The 24,774-nt window shown below is 40.6% G+C and overlaps 1 protein-coding gene across 12 annotated transcripts in view; it reads right to left on the bottom strand.

Annotated features, from left to right (window-relative positions):
• Positions 1 to 22,503, bottom strand: part of mef2c (myocyte enhancer factor 2C) — a 216,946-nt gene extending 194,443 nt beyond the window's left edge. For 4 of the 12 annotated variants that reach the window (XM_016990934.2, XM_016990940.2, XM_008103032.3 and 1 more), the window contains exons 1-2: positions 22,318 to 22,501; positions 4,353 to 4,451 (exon numbers count right to left, since the gene is read on the bottom strand). The gene's annotated coding sequence lies outside the window, so the exon portion shown is untranslated. Of the gene's footprint in view, positions 1 to 4,233; positions 4,271 to 4,352; positions 4,452 to 22,317 lie in introns of those variants that run through there. The other 8 variants (XM_016990935.2, XM_062972268.1, XM_062972269.1 and 5 more) reach the window with 5 other exon arrangements.
• Positions 22,504 to 24,774: the final 2,271 nt, after the last annotated feature.

Genomic DNA, 24,774 nt, shown 5'->3' with positions numbered 1-24,774 from the left:
CATGACACACTTACTTCTGTATCATATGTGTATCAATTGCTTGGTGAAGTATAGTTCTGAACATCCTCGGAATAGACACAGTATCTAGCATTTTTTCTTTTTGTAGAAATGTAGAGAGACTCTTTAGTTGGGTGCAATAGAATGACAAAGAATGGAACAGTTGTTTCTGGATTGCAATTTAGCCACCTTTGCTTGAGGTTTCAAGGAGCTGCAGTTCAAAATAATTTCTTTTCCAAACATTCCTTTTTTGATGGAACCTTGGCTATAGTGTATTGCAGTTTGGGATATAGGAATAATATATGATGTCACAATTTTCATATAAATAGAGCTAATCTGAATATGTTAAATTTATATGTCAAAACCTGTAAACTTTTCAAGATACACACAGCAATGTATATACTAACAAAAAACATACACCAAACAAATGTATTAGAGGAAAACATTCACAAAAGTGCATTATAGTAGAAAAAAATGTTTGGAAGCCCCCTGAATACTAGCAAAAGAACTCTGTACATTAGGAAAAATGCACACAAAATAGACAGGCAGATTTTCATGGAGTTTTAAAAAAATGTTGCTATGTTTGAGAACTGATGCACAAATGGCAACTTGCAACCTTGGAAATAGGAAATTCAGTAAATTTGAAATCTGTAGATTCACCCATCTCTAATTGTGATGTGCAAACTAATAAATGTCAGTTGGCTTTTGGAATAGGAGAACAGGTGGGAAGGTGTCTTTTTTCCCTTCTCAGAAAAGGGTTGTTCTTTCCCAGTGTATATTCATATAGGGCAAGGTCTATTTCTTATCAGCCAAACTGGAGAAGATATGCCTTCCATCAGCTTCCTATGCATGCCCATCTGTCCCTTCGATCTGTGGTTATCTCAAGAGAGACAAACACATGAAAAAAATATAGCAGTGAATTTTGAAGTGCTCTCAACAGGACACACAACAACCCCTCAACTACAGGAATCCAAATGTGCAAGTGGCTATATTGATCTACAACAGGAGTGGGCAAGGTGTGGTCCATGGACTTAATGTGGACCTTAACACACACACACACACACACACACACACACACACACACACACACACACACACACAACCGGGCCCAAATGTCCAGTCAGTCACATTTGAAGTGTGGGCCTTCACCAGAACACATAGTAACCCCCAGTGTGTGTATTACATACCACTACTTTAAATAGCATCTTCCTATAAATACAGGTATATGTTGCCTCTACCATAGTTTGCTCATTCTTCCCTTCTGCTATGTATGCATGCATGTTACTATGAGAATGGGGAGGGGGTGGGGGGGTCGGTTACTCAATAAGACCAATAGATAAAATGTAGGAGCTTTCTTTCATATAGATGTATATTGAAAATGATGCCCAAAGAAAGTTACTGCTGAACTATTTCCAAGTTCTCATTCTTTTGTTCACACAATCTGAATAGTTGGAATTATATATGAAAGCAATTAGCAACTGTCTTCATATGATAAGAAGTGCATGGTCAATTTCTCACGTAAGTATAAGCTATTCAAAACCTATGGCAAGAATCCAGAGCTGTGCTTTGTGTCCAATGGGGTATTTCTATATCCAATGTTAGCAAAACTGGGAATTCTTTTCCCATCCTCGTGGAGCTCTCAGCTGTGACGAAACCTTACTCTAGAAGGTTTCCTAGTCCTCCATAACAAACCTTGAGAGGGTGTGTGGAGGAGCTAGAGCAGTGGTTCTCATCCTGTGGGTACCCAGGTATTTTAGCCTTCAGCTCCCACAGTTCCTAACAGTTGATAAACTGGCTGGGATTTCTGGGAGTTGTAGGCCAAAACATCTGGGGGCCCACAGGTTGAGAACCACCGAGCTAGAGAGAAGCAGCTGGGTTTTTTCCATGGCAGTGTTTGTATGGGATTATTTATTTATTTATTTATTACATCACTTCTACCCCGCCCCTTCTCACCCATCAGGGGACTCAGGGTGGCTTACAATATAAACACACACATCAAAAAACAGTTTTCATCAAATTAAAAAATCCATCGAGATTAAAAATTACAATAAAATTAAGAATACAAGTTATGTGTTGACTTATGGCAACTCCATGAATGTCATAGTTTTTTTTTAAGATAAGGAATACTCAGGGGGATTTGCCATTGCCTTCCTCTGAAATATAGTCTCCAGAACCTGGTGTTTCTTGATGGTTCCCCATCTAAGTAGTAACCAGGCCCAAGTCTGCTTAGTTTCCAAGGTCAAATGAGATCTGTGAACTCTATTCTCTGTTCTGGGGATAGGATTCAGCACACTGGACATCTTTAACGCTCACATTAAAACCTGAAGTGGATATACCACTCAATTATGAAGGAGGCAACATCCACCACTGGCAAATATAACAATAAGTGGAAAATCCACTGGAAGTAATTCATTTGATCCTGACGTGTATTTTCATGAAGCTAGATCCAAGGTGAGTCCAGTTCCCACCTAGAAAGCTAATTGCAGGCTTTAGATACCAGCAAAATCCAGCAAAATGGCACACTTTTGGAAAGGGACAGCAACGTTCATTTATCTCTACCTGTCCTCTTGATATTTTTCCAAACAGAAAACATAAGACAACTTTGCAGGGAACAAGGATGGTGGGGGTCAGAATTGTGACAAAAACCAAAGCCTGTAGAAGTGAAGCAAACCAAAATTTAAAGTTGGCAAAAATAAAAGGTGAAACCTCAAAAGTGGTTTGACAGGGCAAAGGTCGGCACTACCTTGACTCAATAGGCTGAAATCTGAGAATGACCATGCCAAAAGAAATATATACAGTGGCTTCATATGTCCCATGCATCATCTACATATTTAGGTTATTAGGGAGTAGTCTATATATAGAGATGACCTTATACTGAGGACTGGTGCTCAAGTGGTTTGTGCTAGTATTATTTTTCAATCAGAGCAAAGAATCTCGGAGCAAAGAATAAGGCCCCTCTCCCTCTCCCTCTCTGTTTAAAAAGGTCTTTCAGTCCTTCACAGACAAATCTTGTAGGAGCCAAATCACTTCCTTCATTCTCCAAACTCTGTAGGTCACATTTTAGTAGACAAATAAAAATAGCTCTTTACACACCTGTAGAATCTTCCTGTGTCATTTAGCATTCAGTATAATTTACACTGAAACCCCAGCACCTCCAGACCATATTTTAAAAACATGTGTTACAAACAGCCAATAATTGGCAGCAAATCCCCTTTGGATTCCTTCCAAAAAGGTAATATTAAGGGTTCCTGTTAGGCACAGGCCTGCTGGCAACAGGAAACAGAAAATCTTGCACCATTTCCCAGTCCTCCACCTGAAACTGACATCGGAATTAAACAAAAAAAAATCACAACAGGAGGTGTAATTATTGGAATAATCAACCCTTCCATAACCTTACCAAAGGCTGAGGTGCAGCCAAGCTTCTTTCCCCCCTTAGAAGTATGATTATTTCATGGGGAGCTCAGTTAACATCCCCTTCCAGTAATTATCAAGGTTCTTTCCCCCTCCCCAATTTGGAATGATAGTCAAATGTTTATTTTTTAAAAAAGAAATGAGCCTGCCAATTTACATCATAGAAGTGACATTTAAATTATAGAGAGCCAGGGCGATGTTGAAAATAAACCCCGTTTTCTGCATCCTAACCCCGGGGTGACGTGGTTTCCATTTTCTGTGCCTACCCTGACCCCACCCCACTCCTCCCTTTGCTCTTCTCTACCACAGCCCTGCCTTAAAAGAGCAGTTCACTAAAGCACTTCTTCCCATATCTGTCTGCTTTTAAGCTTGGCCCATGCTGGGCACAGCTCTTGAAGTGAGCTTTAGGGGGAAAATGTTTTAAAGGGAGCTGGGGCGGTTGCCACAGCAACCCACCCTGAGAGGAACCGAGGCTATAGATTGATCTACCCCACAAGATTATTCAACAATACTGTATTTGTTCTCCAGTCATTCAGAATATGCTTTCAATCCATATTGCTTTTATAATTGCACATAACATATAAATTCCCAAAATCTCATTATAACAGGATATAGATTCCAGGAGGGTAATTTAAATATTTCATAATCCATAGGGGAGAACGAAAATGTATATAATTTCTGGTAGAGTGAATTAATTGTAAAGGATATTTTTCAAAGGCAGGTGCTGATGGGTGACACATGAATATTAAATACGGTGGCATGCCATGGCTGAAACGGTATAATGTACAATTAGTTATTAGAGGGAAACCTTTGTCACTGGTATACCTTTTAGTACACACAACTGCAGAGTTTATCTTGAGCCCTAAATCAGAAAAGAAAGAGAGTAATAAATTGAGCTTTTTGTCATGCCAAATGATGGAAATATGAAAAAAAGTAACACTCACCACATACCCCTTCCTTTTGTTCAAAATCATCCACCTTCCGTTCTTTACTTAATCTGTTCCATGGTAGTTACTTCACAGTTTACAACTCTTAGACGGCACCTTGAATGTTTAAAAGCATAACAGTAAGACATTATTAAAATGTAGGTTTCTATTAGTGAACTAAATAATAAAAAATCTGAAAATAACAGTTCCGGCAAAGCTTTTGGCAAACAGTTGATACTGCTTTGAAAGTATACATTATAAACCACCATTAAAAATGGAGCATTTTCCATGAATTCCATTTGAATTTCTGTCTTGCAGATGCTGAATTATCATAATAGTGAGTTAGACAAAGTCTGAAACGCCAGACTGAACAAAATGTACACATGTGAGATATTTTATGCTCACTGCAATTTGCTAAACACATTATTTCATGCTGAATAAATACACACAGAATTTTAAAGTGTATACTGTGTTCAGTATATATGGAACAGATACTTCGTGCTCAACACGTTTAGCCCAGAAGCATCATGGCATCACTGCAGGTGGCAAATATGAAGGAAAGATGGGGAAATGTCCTCAGTCAGTATAGTTGTGTTTCTTTTTTGGTATTAGTATTGTATGAGCAGACAACAGGAACAGAGTATCAAAAGCAAAGAAAAACAGACAACCCCCTGCTGCAGGAGGTGGGCAGAAGTTAGATCTGGATTTACTGGCAGACTTCTCAATGCTTTACAGTATATCAACAAGGTTTTCTTGACCCTTCCCCTCCTTAAGCAATACAAGCAATAATATGACTCACTCCTAGTCCTTTGCCCAAAACTTTACTGTTGAAGTGAACTGCATGGAGCGACCTGGTATGGATTTTTGAGTGAAGGGACTGTAAACTTCTCTTCTGATATTCAGGATGAATTTCTGGGCTCAGTATTAACTCAAAGTGCATGTCTTTTGCATTTGACTCCAGTTGGTGAACCTCAGGGTTCCATTATAAGCCAAGTCTGCCTGCCACAACCTTCAACTGTATTGGCAATAGGGCCTCCATTTTGTGTGAATACAAACAAATGGTCCGAAAGTAAATCATGCCTGAACTCTCCCTAGAAGCCATGATGAGAAGTGAGAATATCATGCTTTGGCTATATCATGAGAAGATACTTGCTAGAAAAGAAAACAATGCTCAGTAAGTTAGAAACCAGAAGGAAAAGAGAAAGATTATATTTGAGATGGATAGTCTCAATCAAAGGGAGCCATGGCCCTGAGTGTGCAAGACCTGAGCAAGGCTGTTAAGGTTTTGTGACTTGGAGATCTCACATTCATGGGATCGCTATAAGTCAAAGTCAATTTGATAGCAGGTAACAGCAATGACAAGACTTTGCTTGTGTTTATTGTTGTAAGAAAGGATAGCTCTGATCTAAAGTAATTCTTCCTCCTAGAAACTGAGGTGCAGGCACTGATGGCTGCTCAGAGTTACAGTGGCCAGAGAGTCACCAAATTCAACCAGGCTTTCACTGTCATAGCTTCTTTTCACCATGGGCCATTGTAAATGTGCTTCTGGATCAAGCATAATGACACTCCCTTCCTCCAGTTTTTCTATTGCCTTGGAGGAAAAATTGAAAGAGGAGCTCCCGCTGTTAGCCCCAGCTTCTGCCAACCTAGCAGTTCAAAAACAAGCAAATGTGAGCCGGACAATGCCGGCTCTTCGGCTTAGAAATTGAGATAAGCACCAACCCCCAGAGTCAGACACGACTGGACTTAATGTTAGGGGAAAACCCTTACCTTTACCTATTCAATGTGGTACTGGACTATGAGAGACCAGCGGTTGAATCTGTATGGCCATGAAAGCCCATTGGATGATCTTGTGCAAGTCTCACTCTTTCAGTCTTGGAAGAAGCAAACATTGCTTCTGATCAAATTATATCAAGAAAGACTTGCTTTCTGCATAGAAATATTGCTCTTTTAATGAAGAAAATCCACATGCTCTTTCTTTTCTTTTCCTTCTTTCTTTCTGGAATGGAATAAGTACCAAACCACGGTCTTTGAATACTGTGCAGTTGTCAATGACTTTTTCCTAGCAAGGAGAAAAATAGCAAGAGTATTTGTTCTTGTCAGGAAGAACATTTACAAAGATTTACAATCCTATTGAAGATTGATAAATTTGTTGTATCTCAAGAGAGAATAAATTTATTGGTTTTTAAGGTGCCCACTCTCTGTTGTTTTTACAGTAAACTTCCATTATTGTCTTCAGGCAGAAACAGAGGAAGTGAAGAGTGTAAACACACACACATACACCAGGCCTGTGGGTTGTTTTTTTTTTTTTTTTGGGGGGGGGGGAGAGAAATATTTATGGCACAGCTTCAAGATGAGACCAGCCTCACTATAATTCTATTCTGAATTTATGTTATTTATTTATTTACAACATTTATATCCCACCCTTCTCACCCGAAGGGACTCAGGGCGGCGTACAAATTGGCAACAATTCAATGCCTACACATAATTAAAACAGCAATGAAAATCCAATAAAACAATTAAAACAATATAAAAATATAAAACATATGATTAAAATCCATTCCTCCAAAATCCTCGTGCTGTAGCCGTAAATCAGTCCGGGGTCGTCTTTACCATTTAATCTTCGAAAGCCTGGGCACATAGCCATGTTTTCAGGGCTTTTCTAAAACTCAGAAGGGTTGGGGCGTGTCGTATTTCTCTGGGGAGGGTGTTCCACAGCCGGGGAGCCACCACCGAGAAGGCCCTGTCTCTCGTCCCCACCAGCCGTGCCTGTGAGGCAGGCGGGACCGAGAGCAGGGCCTCACCAGATGACCTTAGGGATCTTCCTGGCTCATAGGAGGAGATACGTTCGGACAAGTAGATTGGGCCAGAACCGTTTAGGGCTTTATAGGTCAAGACCAGCACTTTGAATTGGGCTCGGTAGCATATCGGCAGCCAGTGGAGCTGGCTTAACAAGGGGGTGGTACACTCCCTGTAAGCTGCCCCATTTATTAATCTGGCTGCCGCCCGTTGTACTAGTTGGAGCTTCCGGGCCGTCTTCAAAGGCAACCCCACGTAGAGGGCGTTGCAGTAGTCCAAACGAGCTGTAACCAGAGCGTGGACCACCGTGGCCAAGTCAGACCTCCCAAGGAACGGGCGCAGCTGGCGCACAAGTCTTTGTTGTGCGAAGGCTCCCCTGGCCACCGCCGGGACCTGGGGTTCCAGGCTCAGCGATGAGTCCAGGAGAACCCCCAGACTGCGAACCTGTGTCTTCAGGGGGAGTGCGACCCCGTCCAACACAGGCTGTAACCCTATTCCCTGTTCGGCCCTACGACTGACCAGGAGGACCTCTGTCTTGTCTGGATTCAGTTTCAATTTGTTAGCCCTCATCCAGTCCGACACAGCGGCCAGACACCGGTTCAGGACCTGAACAGCCTCCTTAGTGACAGGTGGGAAGGAGTGACAGAGCTGGACATCATCTGCGTACAGATGACACCGGACCCCGAAACTCCGGATGATCTCTCCCAGTGGCTTCATGTAGATGTTGAACAACATGGGGGACAGTACTGAACCCTGCGGGACCCCACAAGTCAATGGTTGTGGGGCCGAGCAGGTGTCCCCCAATGACACCATCTGGGAACAACCCTCCAGGAAGGACCGGAGCCACTGCAAAACAGTACCTCCGAGCCCCATCCCAGCGAGGCGCCCCAAAAGGATACCATGATTGACGGTATCGAAGGCCGCTGAGAGGTCCAGCAGAACCGGCAGGGACACACTCCCCCTGTCCAGTTCCCGGCGTAGATCATCGACTAAGGTGACCAAGGCTGTCTCGGTACCATGCCTCGGCCTGAAGCCAGACTGTGCCGGATCCAGAAAATCGGTATCTACCAAGAATGCCTGGAGTTGTGCGGCCACCACACGTTCCACGACCTTGCCCAAAAAGGGGAGATTGGAAATAGGCCGAAAGTTCTCCAATTGAGTGGGGTCCAGTGATGGCTTCTTCAACAGCGGTTTGATCACAGTCAATTTCAGGCTTGCTGGAAATATGCCTTCCCGAAGGGAGGCATTCACCACCACCTTCACCCACTCGGCCAATCCCCCTCTGGCTTCTCTCACCAGCCAGGATGGGCAGGGGTCTAGGATGCATGTGGTAGCCCTCACCTCTCCAAGAATGCTATTAGGTTTCTCTCATCGGGGTATTTTAATCTAATGATTTTATCTTATATTACTGCTATAGTCCCCCCCCCCCCCCACACACACACCTTTGAAGTTGACTGAATGGCATTGGTGGTTGTTTGATATTATTACTGCTGTATAAACCTTTGTTTTAACTTCTGTTTTATTATCTTCTTGTGTTTTAATTTAAACTGTGTATATTGCTGGTGTATTTGTGCTGTTACTTTTGTAACATTGTGAGCCGCCCCGAGTCCCCACGGGGAGATGGTGGCGGGGTATAAATAAAGTTTTATTATTATTATTATTATTCTTGGTGGCATAAACTATACAAATTGAACTGCATTTTATTTGAGTAAATGTTTTATTATTGTGTTAGCTCGATAACAGCAGAAAGAGACATTCTTTTCATGTAGAAGTTCCCAGGGTTAGTTCTTTGCCCCTATTGACAAGTATTGGAAAGACTAGAGCTTGAAAACCTTGTGGCTGCCTCTCAGTGTGGACATTACAAAGCATTGGCTTCCCATGTTCCTCACAGAATGGATGGATTATTCATAGTATTCCTGTCAAAACATACAGCCATTTGTAAAAATGTTGAAAAGCAGTAATTCCACATACAAATAGTATTGCTTAAATGAATTGACATATCTATAGAGACATGATAGCCATGTATAAATATGTGAAAAGGCATCATAAGGAAGAGGGAGCAGGCCTGTTTTATGCTGCCCTTGAAACTAGGACTCGGAGCAATGGGTTCAAATTACAGGAAAGGAAATTCCACCTGATATTAGGAAGAACTTCCTGACTGTAAGAGCTGTTCAGCAGTGGAACTCTCTGCCTTGAAGTGTGGTGGAAGCTCCTTCCTTGGAAACTTTTAAACAGAATCTGGATGGACATCTGTCAGGGATACTTTGACTGTGCTTTCCTGCGTGGCAGGGGATTGGACTGGATGGCCCATGCGGTCTCTTCCAACTCAATGATTCTATGATTCTACAACACTCCTCTAAATCCCATTGTTGTTAGTCCCAACTATAATGTTGAAGCATTGAATTAATTGCAGAAAGGTAAGTCTACACTTACATAGATGTCATTGATTCCATGGGTTTGTTCTAAATGGGATTAATATTTGGAACAACACCTTTGTCATCCTAGAATCAACATTCACTTGATTTGCCCCTTACTATGTCAAAATATGCCAACTGTTGCAGCCCCACATTTTAAAAAATATATTGCTGACTTGTGTTCTGCTTTGCTTGTTCTTTTTGTACTTCTCCTCCTCCGCAGGGGAGGCCACTTGAAAGGTTTGCAAGATAACTAATTCCTCCTACCTTTCAGTGCAGCTGTGCAGACACAGTGTATGCAGAGAACTATTGTAGGTGGCGGGTGATGTGTAGGCATGGCCATTTTCATAGGATGACTGATCTTTGAATATTCTGACATACCCAGAGTCCTCAACACATTCTGAAATACCGAGAGGGTTAAATTCTGGATCCTATAATCCTTATGTGGTGTAGGTGAGGAATCAACCATGAGTCAAGGATGGAGGGGATGGAATTAGGTTCAAGGATGAATGTCAAAGAGATAATGCCGTTTTGAGATGTAGTTGGTGGAGATTCATAATTTCCCCCTCTTTTTAGATAACTTTGTTATCTAAACCGAAATCAACTCTATGTGTTCCCTTAGATCAGGAGTGGACACAGCTGTTATCCAGATATTGTTGAACTACAACCCCAATTGGTCCCATTTCTCATAGTCAATTGTACAGGGGTTTTTAAATCATAAAATGTACGGTACAATTGTTTCTGGAAAGCCATAAACTGCTAATTTCTGGGGCACTTTCATACTAAACAAATGCAGTACTATGATTCTACTTTGACTGACATAATGGCATCTTAAAGCTGTAGTTTAATAGAGCTTTAGGCTGGCAAAATATTCTGAATATCTCTATTTAAACTGTCAATGAGAGCTTATGTGGTATAGTGGTTTGAATGTTGGATTCCAGGAAACCAGGATTCAAATCCACACTTGACCATGGAAAATCAGGGGGTATCCTTGGGTAATTCACACTCTCTCAGCTTCAGTGGCAAACCCCACTCTCAACAAAGGTTGCCAAGAAAACAATACTATAGGTTTGCCTTAGGGACATCATGAATCATAAATTATTTGGAGGCCCACAACAAAACTGCAAATCATAGGATGGTGCTATGGTGGTTAAAATGGCCTCATAGTGATACAATTGTGCAGTATTGTGCAAACCTACTTCAGAATGGTTTGCAAGTGTGTGTTCCCTATTTTAAAGGATGAAAGAGTGAAAGTACAGCTTCTTTTTTTGGAAACAATACAAGAAGACCTCACCTCAGCGGCCATGATAACAATATGGGACAAATCAGGTTACATCTTTAATTGAAGCTGGAATCCTGTGTGTTTGACTTTTTCATACGTATAAGCCTGATTGAGGAGCCCCCGGTGGAACAGCGGCTTAAACCACTGAGCTGATGAACCTGCTGACCAAAAGGTCAGCGGTTTGAATCTAGGGAGTGGAGTGAGCTCCTGCTGTTAGCCCCAGCTTCTGCCAACCTAGCAGTTCAAAAACAAGCAAATGTGAGCAGGTCAATAAGTACTGCTCCAGCGGGAAGGTAATGGTGCTTCATGCAATCATGCCGGTCACATGACCTTGGAGGTGTCTACGGACAATGCCGGCTCTTTGGCTTAGAAATGGAGATGCGCACCAACCCCTAGAGTCAGATACGACTAGACTTACTCTCATGGGAAAACCTTTACCTTTACCCTAAGCCTGACTGAACACAGCAGGACTTACTTTTGAGTATACAGACATCATGGCAACAGAAGAGAAGGGTAAACTCCTACAGGAATGCTGGATGATGTATGCACTAATCACACAAGAACATGAGTCCACTTTCAATCCAGTCTGCCTCCTGCAAAATTCTGGGGTTTGTAGTTTGGTGAGGCCCAGGAGCTGTCTGACTGAGCTGTCTAAAGCCCCCTCCCTAAAGTGTTTTTAAAGTGGATCCAAGCTCTAGTGTGATGAGGCCAATTTTTAAAAGGTAGCAATTATAAATATGTGAATGGCAAAAGGCTCTGAGTCACACAGGTAGGATGTACAATAGGAAATGTTATCTGTGTAAGAAACCCATAACAGACATAGGTATATGTGTGTGTGTTGCTTGGGAATGAGGGGAGAATGTCACACGTGTGTGCACTGGGGGGAAGCAGAGTGCCTTTGTTACTGGCTGCTGAAAAGACATGGCAGCACATGCCTGATAACACGAAAATGGGTGTCTCCTTGAGAAAGAATGTCCAGTTGTCCCTATGGCGGTTGAATGGTACACCCAGAGTGCTCTTAGCTTGTGTGCCGCTAAAGACAGCCACCCTTTTGCTGGCAGAACTCCAGCACTCTTCTCTGCTGCAGGGCAGGCAGGCAGGCATTCAGGAGAAAAAGTTGCCCCCAAGGCATGGAAAGGCGTTGAGGGGGAAAGCTGCACCTCCTAGATGTCAGATGCCCTGCTAAGTGGAGGCAGGACAGCTGTTAAAGGCTGGAGACTGAAACAAACAAATAAATAAAGATCCTTGCACTATTCCGCTCAGCAGCAAAACTTCCCCTATTTTTTGAGAGTAGTCAAGGCTCTGGAGCAGGCACAGGCAAACCTTGGTCCTCCAGCTGTTAGGAATTGTGGGGGTTAGAGCCCAAAACACCTGGAGGGCCAAAGTTTGCCCATGGCTGCTTTAGAAGCCACCTTTGAATGCCTTTTAGAGGTCGAAGTCGCACAGGTTTTGCTGTCTGCAAAGGTGAAGGTAAAGGTTTCCCCTGACGTTAAGTCCAGTCATGTCTGACTCTGGGGGTTGGTGCTCATCTCCATTTCTAAGCTGAAGAGCCGGCGTTGTCCGTAGACACCTCCAAGGTCATGTGGCCGGCATGACTGCATGGAGCGCCGTTACCTTGCGCCGTCTGCAAAGGTAAGGGACTTTAAAGAAACCCTTAAAGAGGAAGGAAAGCCTATGGCTTGTGGGCTTCTCTCTCCCTCGACCCTTCTCCCCTCCTGCCTGCCGCGAAGGCAGACCCGGGACGAGGCTTGACGCCGTTGCCTCTCTGAGCCGCCGCGGTGCGGACTGTGGATCTGAGCGGGGCAGGGCGAAGGACAGGTGGCGAGAGGTGGAGCCCCACTGCCTTTCCTCTGGCGAAGGTACCGGGTGGGTGGGCTGGCTGGCGGGCGGGGGCCCCGGGTTCGCCCCCTCCGTGGGATCCGCACGCGCAGGGACACAAAAGCCCACGCAAGGCTCCGCTTCCCGAAGGAGCCGCTTGGCGGGGAAGGAGTGGGCAATGAATGCGTGGCTCTCCCGGTCGTTCTCTGCGCGCTTCTCAGTCCGCCAGCGAAGAAGAGCCATTTAAGGATCTGGCCGGCTGCTCTCCCTTGACACCCACGCGCTAGGGATCAGCTCTCCTCTTTCCATTGCCGGAACAGCTGAAGGCAGCTCTCCAGGCAAACCAAAGGAGCAGGATTGGGGGAGATAGGGGGCGCTGACTGCATACATGACCATCGTATATCCACGGATTCTGCACCCGTGGGTTCAATAATCATATACGGCTTGAAAAGATTTTTAAACATCCAAAAAGTGATCCATTTTTCTATTGTCGAAGGCAGGCGTGGGCCAATTTGGGCTCTCCCTTTAAGTGTTTTGGACTTCAACTCCTACCATTCCTAACAGCCTCAGGCCCCTTCCTTTTCCCCCTCAGCCGCTTAAGCGGCTGAGGGGGAAAAGGAAGGGGCCTGAGGCTGTTAGGAATGGTGGGAGTTGAAGTCCAAAACACCTAGATGGAGGGCTCAAGTCGGCCCATGCCTGATCAAAGGCTTTCATGGCAGGCATCCTCAGAGGTTGTGAGGTCTGTTGGAAACTAGGCAAATGTGATTCCTATATCTGGAATGTTCAGGGTGGGAGAAAGAACTGGCTGCTACCTACCTGGAAGGGAGCAGGGGAAACCGGGGAATTCCAGGCAAGAAACCATCAGGGCCAGCTAACACCTCCAAACAAAGGATTCCGCCAGGCAGGAAGCAGCCAGGCTTTGAAGCTTCAAGGCCATTTAATGCTAATCAAGTCTGAAATAAGGTTTTTGTACAAGGTCTGGTGGCTGAATGGCATAAGCACTTTGCACTATTTTAAATTTTGTATATTGTATATTATAACTGTTTTAATGTTTATTTTATTGTACTATGGTGTATCGGCATAAATTGCCAGTCTGTAAGCCGCCCTGAGTCCTCTTGGGTGAGAAGGGCGGGGTAGAAAGGGTAGAAATAAATAAATAAATAAATAATCAAGCTGACCAATTGCAACATTCACACTTGCCTCTAACAGGCAAGAGTTCTTTCTCCCACCTTGTCCATTCCACAGATACATATACTTCACTTGCCTACTTTCTAATAGACCTCACAACCTCTGAGGATGCCTGCCATAGATGTGGGCAAAATGTCAGGAGAAAATGCTCCTGAAACATGGCCAAACATCCCAGAAAATTCACAGCAACCCAACAATCTATTTTTGCCATTTTATGTAAAAGACGCCATTTTAGCAAAGTATAAAGGGACTTGAGTACCCACTGATTTTGGACCCCAGGGATCCTGAAACCAAACCACAATGGATACCAAGAGCTGAAAGCGGCACATGCACACTTTGACAGCAGCAGCTTATCTGCCTGGTTGTTGGTGTGAGTAGATCCAGCCAATCAGACAAGTTTTTACTGGTATTTGACGCCTATTTGGCTTTAAGCAGCTTCCCATTCTGTGTCACTGGATACAAAGGGGGAATTTGTAAGTCACCAGCTCATAAAAATATTCCTCTGGCTTTTTTTTAGTGGTCCCATTGCCTTAGGCTGGATCTACACTGCCCTATATCCCGGGATCTGATCCCAGATTATATGCTTTGAACTGGATTATATGAATCTCCACTGCCATATAATCTGAGATAAACAGATAACCTGTGATTAAATCCTGGGATATAAGGACAGTGTAGAAGGGTCTCAGAAATGTCGTTACAGTTTGGGAGGTTAAAAGCTGTATATTTTCCATGGCCTGAGTGTTAGCAGTTGAATATTCCAGCAGCCTGCCAGCATCACTTTGCAAGCACCGAAAAGTGGTGGAAAAATATAAGGGAATCTTCCCCTTCTAGGAAATAGTCTCTCAAACTTCTGCTTCCTTAGCAGAAACTTTCCAGCATTCCTGGAATCCCCCCCCCCCCCCCACAAAAATAAGTCTCATTGTGTTCAATGGGGCATTTGCCAATGAAAAAGTAAAGCACAAAAGGTTCCATCTTTCATGAAAGACAACCTGATTTGTCCAGTATTATGATCATGATCACTGTGGTCTTCTTCTATATTTCCAGGAAAACACTGTAGCTTTATGGTTTTTGATATTTGGGATATCTATTCCCTGTCTCTTGAGGCCCTTTCACATTACTCTATGATTTCACATCCCATGGAATTCTGGGATTTGCAATTTAGGAAAAGATATTGTGAATTCATAGCCAGAGAGCTCTAGTGCCCCACCAAACTACAAACCCAAGCATTTCATAGGAGGCAAAAATCACAGTGCCATACATTGTTTTAACCAATTTTCATTAGATTTGTTCATCTAGATTTAGGACTTATTCAGACAAACCCAGAGTCACCACTTGTAAAGGCCTACTTTATGTGGATGTAGTTGAAAGGCTGTTGACAAGTCATAGTTGTGTTTGAGATCCAGTGGCAAGAATTCATTTGTAGGGATTATAAACATGGCTGCCTCCTACTCACACTTTGTGGGTATGATCGATTTCACCCAAGTTTACATTAGTGGTTTTAATTGTTTTCAAACTGTCCTGTTGTAAGTGTGAATGTTAAATGTCTTTCTATTATTTATTTGTAAGAGGAAAGTTGATTTTGTGGATCTCAGCAATGGGGAAAAATGGTGAGGGAACTGAGCTGGGAACAAAAATGGATCAAAAACTTATTGGAAAAACAATTAGTCAGTGGTAACTAGTGGTTCCCATGTTCTAGTCTAGTTTTAAAAATGGACTTTGAAGAAGCTACCCAAGGTGCTGAATGTATTTTGGGGCTCCTTTAAAGTTCATAATAAAACCCAAAGTTGATCCACCACCCATTGATATGGAAACCATCAACTTCAACTTGTTATAATGATATCTTCATGGAAAGACCATGTTTCTAGTATTGCAATTCCCAAGCTTTACACAGAGTAACTAGGTCACCCACCTGTCTATTCTTTTACACTGTGGGGTCAAAAGTGGTGCAGGTCAAAAGGGGATTCAGTTCATTCATGCTGTTCCTAACCTTGGTTGGGCAGAGGATTAAACAGTGCTATTCATGAAATGAATTTATAGCCTAAAGTTCTTTAGATGGTTTAGGGGTGATGGTGACTGTTTTAATCTAGAGCACTTTTTTCATGTAAAAGTATCAGTTGTGAGACTACCCAGAACATAAAGCTCCTAAACCTGCTGTAGGGGAAATTCACCTCCACTACCCTGTTAGTTTCAAAGAAGAGGATGCTTTAGTCTAGACCAGGCCTGCACAGCCTGCACCCCTCCAGGTGTTTTGGACTTCAACTTCCATAATTCCTAACCATTGGATAAGCTGGCTAGGACTTCTGGGAGTCTGAGTCCCAAACACCTAGAGGGCCATGAGTTGTGCAGGCCTGGTCTGGAAGATGTCTTAGCCTTGGCTTTCTGGAACAAGGAGCAACCTGCTACTTCACACGATCCACAGTTAAACTTTGGAACTGAAAATGGATACAGAAAAGTTCTGCAAAAAGCCTCCTGTGCCCTGTTAGTAGAACCTGAGCATCTTTAGACACAAGTTCTCGAAGCAGCATGGCTACTACTTGGTTGCAGTAAAAAAAAAAAATCCACACCAAAACCAAACTGGTGAGAGTCAATTATTCCAGAGTTCACTGGTGGGAACTGTGGTGTCAGCCTGGATAGAGATTCCATCATGGCTAGTATCATATGTTCTTCTGCTTCTCCCATTTGGTGACATTTCAAGGGATGAAGAACATGGGAGCTATGTCGAGAGCTCAGCAGAGTTAGAAAAGAACCACAATGACTAAGGGCTTGTATAGGAACAATCCATCCTTGCCAGCAAAAATGATTTTTTTTGTAGTTTTCTGGGTAGTGTTAAACTGCAACCCCAGCTGTCCTTGGCATAGCGCCAATGCCAGTAAGAAGTACAGTAGAGTCTCATTTATCCAACATAAACGGGCCGGCAGAACGTTGGATAAGCGAATATGTTGGATAATAAGGAGGGATTAAGGAAAAACCTATTAAACATCAAATTAGGTTATGATTTTACAAATTAAGCACCAAAACATCATATTATACAACAAATTTGACAGAAAAAGTAGTTCAATATGCAGTAATGCTATGTAGTAATTACTGTATTTACGAATTTAGCATCAAAATATCATGATGTATTGAAAACATTGACTACAAAAATGCGTTGGATAATCCAGAACGTTGGATAAGCGAGTGTTGGATAAGTGAGACTCTACTGTACTGGAATTCAAAAACTATTTTTGAGAAAGGGGTCACAGAATTTCCCATCCCCTCTTTTACATTGAAGTCCTCCTAGAGCTCAGTGTAACTCCTACTAGGGCCCTGCTCAGCAGTGTATTTGCCTAATAAAAAATCTGTCCTGAAACACAGCTGTCTCTAAAGGTGAGATGAGTTGCAAAACAAAACCCCTTACTGCTGTAAGGTTTCATGACTTTGCAAACCACAAAACTTTCAATATTGGTAAGATATATTTGTAACAGGAAAACAAGGCAGCATTGGAGACCTCTGAAAGCCTTTAGTACCAGTGTACACAACACAAACTCTTGGGAATGAAGGCAAACACAGAACGGGGTGTGTAAAAAACCAGGAAGTCTATCCTGACACAAAATTTTAGGTGTAAATCAGGTCAATGTAACAATGCAGCAAAAACTACTATATATAATAGTCTGTGGGCCATAAGAACATGGAGGCAAGGTGCATGTGATACTGATGTAAAAACAAGGGCTAACTGAAGCTTTTCTGTCCAGAGCTTTGAAAAGCTAATTTTCTAGGAGTAAGACTACTAGAGTATTGCCGTTAATATGCCCAGTAGCTGGTTCAGGATATCTTAAAGTCATAGCCCAAAAGATAAACTTTTCAAAGTTTTTCCTTTTCTTCCAAACAGAACAGAGCAAATGGGAATGCCCATGCTGAAACACTACTCCAACTATAACACTACCTTTCCTGGCCACACATTTCCCACACAATAAGTCTCCTTATCTGTACAACTGAGTATGAGAACTACCATTCAAAATGGGTTTAAAAATCTACAGGTGAATGCTTATATATAGATCGTAATAGCCACAATGCATTACGTTCTCATGCAATAAATACACACACACACACTTAGAAAGTGTGTCTGTTTATAAACTCGCATTGAAACTATGGCCACTGTGTTTGAATTTCCTCTCTCTTCTGAATTGCTGTTGGCTATGAGAGAAAGCAGTACACAACTCTAAGCATTCTTACCTAGAGGTGAATTCAATTCAATTTCATATGCCCTTAGCTGGGAACAAGCTCTATTGAATTCACTGAGACTTACTTCTGAAGAAAGTAAAATTCTCTGTCTGTCTCTCTCACACACAAAACATTATTCAGAACTAAATTAATTATATTTTTAAAATCTCTAGTCATTTTTCAGGAATGCTTAAAGCTAACCACATTCAATTGCAGTTACTGAAGGAACTTGGGCCATTTAAAACTTTCATTATACAATAGGTCTCTCTCCCCCCCCCCCCCCCCCCGGCAATTTTAGTGTGATATTATACATGCCTGCTTAAGCCTCATGAACATGAAAGTCACTTATTTTCAGGTGAGCAATACAGAATGGACAGTTTGGGGCATACAATCATTTCTCAAATAAATATTTCTAGATATAACCAGAAAAAAATACAATCCACTGGTATTGACTTAAAACAAACGTCAGAACATGTTGACAAAAGTAAACATGAGCTTTGTCATGAACTTGATTTCATCCTACTATATAGATTTCCCCACCAGCAAGGATCCTGTTTTTATTTCTCTCTCTGTGATTTCATTACCACTATCTATGAATGCTGCCTCAAATTCTGTGGAAAATCAGATAAATAGTTTTGCACCCCAATATGTTTTTCTTGGAAGCCTACATGGATCGGGCAAAATAGTTTTGAAGACCAAGACAATACACTGAAGTGCCATCTGAAAACATGCCACAGTTTCCCAAACAACGCTTTGATTTTTGGCTCTTTTCACTCTTGAATTTTTCAATTTTTTAAAATGGTTTTTATATTATTTGTTTCTTAATGTATATCTGTTCTTGTTACCAAAAAGGGCACTTAGCTGTGCTTATATTTTGGAATTGGCTTTGCTCCGTCCCTTCCATTTGTTATATGGCATGAAACCATAAGACTGAAGAAACAGGTAGTTTGTATCTTTCAATGTTTAATGTAGAAATAAAATCTGATGCTTGAACAAATCACTAAACATGGAAAATTAAGTGACGGAAAGTTGTTTTTGCAATAAAAATTTGTAGTAGAAAACTGAACTGAAGTGCAGAGCTTCAAAAAGAGACCTTTTGGACGACAACCTCTAGAATTCTCTCAGTCTACGTGAGTTCAAAAACAATTTCTCTAAAATGGGATACAATATTTGTTATGTTCTAAAACCAGAGGAATTAATAAGAACAAACCTACAAGACTATTCATACCAGGAAAGTCTGAAATAATAGTGTATGAAATCCCACAAAAAGATTTTATGGATCTCACATGGATATTTCTTTGAATATCTAAAGTGGTGTTATGGAAAACAACTTGCAATGAAAGACTTAATGGACTGGGAAGTTCTCAAATGGAAATCCCATGGATAGGAATGAGAGATTTGCATATAGTTTAGCCAGAAGAGGTCTACAACACACCATATGTCTTCTGAATATCAGATATAACGTATCAAATTGGTATTACATAGCCAAAGACTCAAGATTAAAAATTGGAAGAAATCTGTAATAACATACAAGCAAATAAGTTTCTGGATTATCCTTTTTGCATTTTTCATGCAAAGCTAGAGAAGGATTGGATTCAATTTCCTGGTGGGCAGGTATTAAGTTTCTATGACCCCATATAGACACAACTATTATGTGAAATTAATATGTTTCATTTACATTGGAAAGCACCAAAGTAGACCTTTTGTATTAACATTATTATCTTATTTATGATTGATTCTATGGGATTATAAATAATTTAATATGTGAGTACTGGTACTATTTGTGAGGGATGTAAATTTACCGACAGGAAAACATTCTTTTAATGTCAACCTTTCAGTTCATTATTATCCAGTTGTATGTTTAGGTTGTCATTTAATATGATACAAGCGTCTAAAGCAGGTAAGAAAGGTTAATCAACATAAAGACAGGTAACTGTCTCAAATATAACCAATTCTGAAGAAGAAGAAAATCTGTTTATTGTGTCATTTAAAAATTGCTACTTCAGGTGAAACAAAATAGGTTGACTTTTTAAAACAGAAGGAACTGAAGGAAAAAAACCCTATTTACCAAGATTTTAATTAAATGAATCACTTTAACAGATGCTCAGGTGCCTCAGTTCCATAAAAAGAAAGCAGACTATCTTATTTTTAAAAAGAGTTTAAAGTTAATATTTTTGCCAAACTTTTGAATCTTTTCAGAGATTAAAAAAACCTCTTTTTTAACAACACATTCTAGAATTGTTAATTCTTCAGGAGAATGGATATGATAGAGTTTGTGAGGCTAAACATTAATGCTATATATTGTCTGCATATGTATAGAAATAATGAATGCAATGAAACTTCCAAAGAACTGATTATAGGATCATTCACAGTATAAATGACATTCTAGACAAAGAAGTGATTGGTGTGCTAGATATTCAGTTTTATCCACATATTTGTATATAGTTCTATAGAAGTGCAGCATAATGCCATGCTTATGTACTCAGATGTTAGACCAACAGTGTTCAATGGAACTTTTTTTTCCACTTAAGGGTGTATAAGACTGCAGTATTAGGTTCAGATTAGAGGAAACTTCAACATTTGGATGTTTAGTTTTCTTGAAGGACTAGTTGAGTTACAGATATTATTATTTATACTTTTTCCCCTGAACAAAATTTTGATGGTGCATGGAATTAATGACCTTCAGTGGCAGTTAACAAATCATAAAGTCTCTCTGCAAATGCCTGGGCTTGTGGTATTTGGCCTGGGCAGCTGCATGGTTTTAAGACAGATATAAAGACAAATCAGCTGTTCTATACACTTCACTTAAAAAAACCGACAAGACAGAAACAGAGACAAACTGATCAAGTCTGTAATTTTAAGCACTAACGTTTTATGACAAAGAAGATTTGAGTCTCCTTGTGGAGAGGAAAGATGGAGTATAAATAATAATAACAACAACAACAACAACAACAACAAGAAGTTTACTTTCAAAAGAAAGTGGGTTAAGTCTACAATTGTAAGAACAGGATTCATAACTCTTGAAATCAATATTCCACGGACTTTATACTTTGTAGAAAGGACAACACACAAATCTCATGAAAAACCTTTTTAAAGTCTCCAAACAGTACTAGTTAAAAAAATCTCTGTACTGCGGGAATAGACATTCTTATTTTCCAAGCAGAACAACCACCGGTGCCAAATTAATGTCATAATGTATCTATCTGTTGTTGAGAGCTCTTTAAACTTTCATGCCAGGCAAAATGTCAGTATGGAATCTGGTTATTAAAAGTAATTTCATATGTTCAGTTTTGTATATAGACTTAGTATTGGGCTTTCCAAAAAAACCCCTACAAAAATTGATTACTTGTTTACAGAAATGCTTTCAATTTGTTTGACAGTTTGCAAGAACTGCTATGAAGTACAGTTAAAAGCACAAGCTTGTGAAAACAGAAATTCATCATAAAAAATCCTGTCGTCCCAAAGTATGGCTTCGCATTTGATCTTTTTTTCCCACGTCTTTGCAATAATTAAAATAAGATTGTCCTGAAACATGTTCTCCTTTGCAGTCTATAACAGCTGAGGCTTGGTGGCATTACAAAGTTAACAACTGTGCACACAGCAAGACACACATTGGACTTTAAATGATAGCAATGTAAAAAATATCAGTTATATTCCTGCATTACTTTTGTTTCACAATGCAGTTTCTTCTTCTGGCAAAATCAGCAAGAGTTCCATACAACTGTCTTTTGAGTAGTAAGCGGAACATTTTAAAAATTAAAATGCCTTCCATATTTACACACATTTCCTTGAAAAGTTAGCTTTTGATGTAGTATTAAAAGGACATTCTAAAAATGGACTGGTCAGTGGTCAAACAAGACGGCAATATACAGTGTGATCAATACAAACCATGACCAAAAATACTATTTATTGTTTTCATTTTTTACTTCAAAAGTTTTAAAAAGTAATTCTGAGAGGTGACTGGGAAAAACATATATTCTTTTCCTCCCACTGAATTCTTCTGCATGCTTGAAGATATATATTCCCGGTGCTTAAGTCTTCCAAGGTTCCTTTTTAAAAAAGTAACAGAAGTCTGGACCTTCTTTGGGAAAGTTTATTTTCTCAAAGCAGTTACTCAAAAGGTGCATGCTACCAAATTCATTTCCTTTAAAAGTAAAATGTTTAAAACCTCTCCTCTGGATCATTGTCCTAAACACTGCACTAGGACAGAATGAGCAGATCCTGACTGTCTATCTGTTTATGTAATTATATTTTAAAAATCATTTTATATATAAAAACTCACCAGTGCCCTTCTTCTCCAGGAAGATGTCCCCGTCAGCACCTGCTGAGGGCTCCGTTGATTAAACTGACAGGTAAAAAATTCCTGTAGAATAAAGCCAGACCAGCTGGCTTTGAAGAGAAACCCCCCAGTTTGGGTCCTGTTTGCCTCACTCACCCTCTGCTACAAAGGCAGGGGCTTTTTCCCCTTCGCTGTTGACCTGTAAGATGCGTGATTTCCATGCACAAGTGTCTGGCAGGCCTTGTCCCACCTGCTCCTGTCACTCTGGAGTAAATTTAGCTGTAAAAGGTATCACTGACAACCAGACCTTTGTCAGCTCTGGCAAAGGAACATAGAATTACCCTCTCCACAAAGCACGCTGTTAAGTTCAATTGGAAAAGATCAAATCAGTAGCTTGATCTGAAATTTGCTCCTATAGAGAAGGCAAAATGAAATAACTTTCAGACGGCCAAAAATAATAATAATAAAACTTTTTTTAAAAAGCCAAGGGAAAATCATCTTTTACGGCAATGTTAAAAAGTTAATTTCCAAGAATAATTTTAGAACAAGACAACGTTCTGTATTTTTGTTTTTGGATGGAAGGAAACTTCTTTTTAAAAAGGAAACAGAGCTCCCATCATTCAGATTATTAAATGGTGCCAAATATTAAAGGGGATTGCTTTCTTTTTTGCTTTTACTTTTATCCAGAGAAATATTAGAAACCTAAAACTTCTCAAAGCGGATTCTCTAAGCTCAGTCCCCAAATTAGAAAGTCAGTCTTGCTGAGAGATTGCATGTCAGAATTACACATTTATGCTGTTGAGGCATTGGGAAAAAAATCGAGGAATGAGACACATTTCACAAAATTGCTAACGTTCAAGGAAACACGCTAATCCTTGAAGCCTACATTTTGGATATTTCTCTTTCATGAATAAATTAATTAAGGTATGAACACTTACTCCTGCCTTGATCCCTCATGCTCTCTCAGGAGAAGGGGGGTTTCCAGGAGAAGAGGGGAATTGTGAAAAGGAACCTGGCCATTTTTGTATTATTTTGTCAATATATATGCAAGGTCATGCCAAAAGAATAACGCCAAGGAAGTGAACTCCAGTCTGTGTGACCAAGTCCTCATCTTCATTAATTTGGCAGGAAACTACACAAGCTAGTTGACACTCTGTCCCCCTTTTCATTCTGTTAAAGAGTCCTGAAGGAGAGAAAGGAAATGAGGGATATTGGGTGTGAGGAACATCTAGGTCACAGACCTTTTGACAAGTAAACAAGGTTCTTATTTACTTACTGTGCATAATCAGCTACTCAGCAAACACCATTTCTCTGTTGGGTACCACTTTTGGATAAAAAACATGGACCTGATTGGCATCATCCAGTATCCATGGAAACATAGTAAGTACCTCTCTCCGAGTGAATGTCTCTTATTCAAGATATAAAGTCTGAGTACTGGGTAAGTGAATGTTTTCATTTAATAATTATATGGGATATATTTTTTAGAAGCTTGCTAAAGGGAAACAGGTTTTTGGTTGTTGCATGTACCATAACAAAACCCTTATGTTTTCATCATATTAAAAAAAATCATATGTTTAGGGTTCAAACCCTTAATCTATCCTTTCTTCTGAAAGTACAAACAACCTTCTCAAGATACTAATGAATGGGAGTTTAAAACTTATTGAATGTCCACTACTGTTAGAAAGTAGCACTCATACTTCTTTATTTTGTCAGTGTGAAGGCAGTGCTCTCATTAAGGTACATTAGATTCTCCTTCACTCCAAAGTAAATAAAATAAACTATGTTAGGAAGATTTTAAAAGCTTTTCCAAACTTTAGTATTAGGTCATAAAATTATCCACATGAAATTCTTGAACAGAAGGAGAGGCTAAAACTGCACACACTGTTTTTGAAATTAGACATGTAGAAATTGAGTGAGTGTGTGTGGTGGAAGAAGGAGGTCTTAGCTATATATGGATAGAATGTAACCATGGGCATAAAGTTATTTCTTTGGGCTGAAGTTCCTGGAATTTCCACAGCCACCATGAGATGTAACAATATATAGTAATAAGATTCTATCCGTAACAGTTCGTTGAAGGAAACTAGAATCTTGCACACTTTTAAATTATCATAATTTCTTGTTCCAGGTGAATGTCAAGGAGCAGTCTAGGATTTATAAACATTAACAAATTGAAGGGCATCCAGTCGATATTGTAGTGCTTATTTTAGGTATCTCATCCTGGAGAAAGTGGATTTTCTGCATAGCTAACTGACAGTTTCATAATTTCCAAACCCTACTATAGTTCTAAGATACCACAAGGGTCTCAATTGATGCCCTTTGCTTGAGACTAAATGACTACCATCTACATTCATGTGTTGGAAACTCCCAAACATATTAAAACCATCAGCAAGGCCCTGACCCAAACAGAGGAGTGAGATCCAACCATGCAAGGATCGGGTCCTTCTCCATCATTGTATTTCT

Source organism: Anolis carolinensis, chromosome 2, assembly GCF_035594765.1.
Source record: "Anolis carolinensis isolate JA03-04 chromosome 2, rAnoCar3.1.pri, whole genome shotgun sequence".
Classification (NCBI taxonomy): domain Eukaryota; kingdom Metazoa; phylum Chordata; class Lepidosauria; order Squamata; family Dactyloidae; genus Anolis; species Anolis carolinensis.
This window is presented reverse-complemented; position numbering and strand designations above follow the sequence as displayed.